Genomic DNA, 3,494 nt, shown 5'->3' with positions numbered 1-3,494 from the left:
ACAGCCACTAAAGCTCGACAGAAAAGCTTTTCATTTACTGACGTGCGGTAGTGGTTGATAGAGATAAACGAGCCGACATTCACAGAGAGCCACAGTGTGTATACAGCATGACTCCAGGACAAGCACACTCACTAGGCTATAGCACCAGGTCCCTTCCTCACTGTCTAAGCCTAAGGACAGAGCACTGCAATATAAACCAGCACGGCTGGACAATGACATTGTTTTCTAATAGGCCATAGGCTATGTAAGGAATTGTATCTAACCTAATGCTAATGTAAAAAAAAAGGGCCTATATTTAGTAAGAGTCTAGAAAAGAATGACATTTAGTCTGAGAATGATTAGCCTACATTGACAGAAGTTCTAAATGTTCCCTTAATGAGGATGTTCAAGACCTGGTTAGGGTTAAGCAGAACACTTTGAACTCATTAAAGGTGGGCAAAATAAGTAGCCTACTCGAGGGATTCTTAGGACATGGGGTCTTATTACAGTACCAGTCAAACGCTAGGACACATCTACTCATTCAAGGGGTTTTCTTTAGTTTTTACTTTTTTTCTATATTGTAGAATAATAGTGAAGACATCAACATTATGAAATAACACATATGAAATCGTGTATTAACCCAAAAAGTGTTAAACAAATCAACATATATTTTACCATTGAGATTATTCAATGTAGCCACCCTTTGCCTCGATGCCATCTTTGCACACTCTTGGCATTCTCTCAACCAGCTTCATGAGGTACTAGTCACCTGGAATGCAAGTCCATATTATGGCAAGAACAGCTCAAATAAGCAAAGAGAAATGACAGTCCATCATTACTTTAAGACATGAAGGGTCAGTCAATCCGGAAAAAAAATAATATTGAACGTTTCTTCAAGGTTTGTTGCAAAAACCGTCAACTGCTATGATGAACATGGTTCCTCCACAGGAAAGGAAGATCCAAAGTTACATCTGCTGCAGAGGATAAGTACATTAAAGTTACCAGCCTCAGAAATTGCAGGCCAAATGAATGCTTCACAGAGTTCAAGTAACAGACACATCTCAACATCAACTGTTGAAAGGAAACTGCATGAATCAGGCCTTCATGGCCAAATTGCTACAAAGAAACCACTACTAAAGGACACCAATAAGAATAGACTTTCTTGGGCAAAGAAACACGAGCATCGGACATTAGACCAGTGGAAATCTGTCCTTTTATCTGATGAGTCCAAATTTGAGATTTTTGGTTCCAACCCTGTGTCTTTGTGAGACGTAGAGTAGGTGAACGAATGATCTCTGCGTGTGTGCTTCCCTACTATGAAGTATGGAGGAGGTGGTGTGATGGTGTGGGGATGCTTTGCTGGTGACACTGTTGGTGATTTATTTAGAATTCAAGGCCTACTTAACCAGCATGGCTACCACAGCATTCTGCAGCGATACGCCATCCCATTTGGTTTGCGCTTAGTGGACTATCATTTCTTTTTCAATAGGACAATGACCCAACACACCTCTAGGTTGTGAAAGGGCTATTTTACCAATAAGGAGAGTGATGGTGTGCTGCGTCAGATGACCAGGCCTCCACAATCATCCGATCTCAACCCAAATGAGATGGTTTGGGATGAGTTGGACTGCAGAGTGAAGGAAAGGCAGCCAACAAGTGCTCAACATATGTGGGAACTCCTTCAGGACTGTTGGACAAGTATTCCAGGTGGAGCTGGTTGAGAGAATGTCAAGAGTGTGTAAAGCTGTCATCAAGGCAAAGGGCGGCTACATTGAAGAATCTCAAATATAAAATATATTTTCATTTGTTTAACAGTTTTTTGGTTACTACTTGATTCCATATGTGTTATTTCATAGTTTTGATGTCTTCATTATTATTCTACAATATAGAAAAAAGTAAAAATAAAGAAAAACCCTTGAATGAGTAGGTGTGTCCAAACTTTTGACTGGTACTGTATGTGGAAGGTTCATCTTGCACACCACAGTTGCAACGTTAATTCAAGGCTGTCTATGTGTGCATGCATGTGCACATACCATGAAGTGAAAAAGTATTTGCCCACTTTTTAATTTTCTCTACTTTTGCATATTTTTGATACTGAATATTTTCAATCTTCAACCAAAACCTAATATTAGATAAAGGGAATCTGAGTGTTACATACTTATTTCATTTATTTCATAATCAAAGACAGCAAATGGCCCCTGTGTGAAAAAGTAACTACCCCCTTACAGTCAATAGCTGGTTGTGCCACCTTTAGCTGCAATGACTCCAACTTAACAATTCCTGGAGTTGTTGATCAGTCTCTCAAATTGCTGTGGAGGAATTTTGGCCCACTCTTCCATGCAGAATTGCTGTAACCCAGAGACATTTGTGGGTTTTCAAGCATGAACAGCTCGTTTCAAGTCCTGCCACAACATCTCAATTGGGATTAGGTCTGGACTTTGGCTAGGCTATTTCAAAACGTCCAATGTGTTGCTCTTTAGCTATTTTCATGTAGACTTGATTGTGTGTTTTAGATCATTGTCTTGTTGCATGACCCAGCTGTGCTTCAGCTCACAGGCAGATTGCCTGACATTCTTTTTAAATCTATATATATGTTTTAATTGAACCTTTATTTAACTAGGCAAGTCAGTTCAGAACAAATTCTTATTTACAATGACGGCCTACACCAGACAAACCGAGACGATGCTGGACCAATTGAATGCTGCCCTATGGGGCTCTCAATCACAGCCAGTTGTGATACAGCCTGGATTTGATCCAGCGTCTCTGTAGTGAATTCATTGTTCCTTCTATTAAGGCAAGTCGTCCAGGTCCAGAGGCGGCAGAACATCCCAAAACCATCACACTACCACCACCATGCTTGACCTTTCATATGAGGTTCTTACTGTGGAACGCAATGTTTGGCTTTCACCAGCCATAATGGGATGTAATGGGACATCATTTTTGGGGCGTTATTTGTAAAGTCAGGTGCCGTTTATCTAATAGTAGGTGTTGGTTGAAGATCTGATAACATTCAATATCAAAAATATGCAAAAATTGAGAAAATACTTTTTCACGACACTGTGTTGCTGTTATTGTGCAGTATCAAACTATACATAAACACACTGTCAGAGCACAAGGTTAAAGGAGTATGCAGCACATGCTGAGTGTGTGTTTGTTGCAGGCAGTATAGACAGATAGCCCTCCTCTTCTTCCTTTCAAACGCTGTCCTAGAGGAGGAAGAAAAAACAGGAGAAGAGAGAGGAAAAGAAAAGACAGGGAGGGTAGTTCTGGTTTAATAAATCTGCGCTTGTCTCAGTGCTACAACATTGCAGCGGTCTACTACTGTCCCTATAACTCAGCCCTGGCCCTGATGGATTCCTGTTCTGAATGGCTCAGGTAGCCTTCACACAGAGAGAGAGAGAGCCTTCTCAACAACAGCACCAGACCCAGGGGGATAAATCACTAGAGGCCTGTCATGATGCTGAATCCCAGGCTGGGGCCTTCTGCTACCCTGATACCCCTCAATGTGGAAGTGC

Source organism: Oncorhynchus tshawytscha, linkage group LG13 (assembly GCF_018296145.1).
Source record: "Oncorhynchus tshawytscha isolate Ot180627B linkage group LG13, Otsh_v2.0, whole genome shotgun sequence".
NCBI classification, from domain to species: domain Eukaryota; kingdom Metazoa; phylum Chordata; class Actinopteri; order Salmoniformes; family Salmonidae; genus Oncorhynchus; species Oncorhynchus tshawytscha.
Note: the sequence above shows the minus strand (reverse complement) of the source record.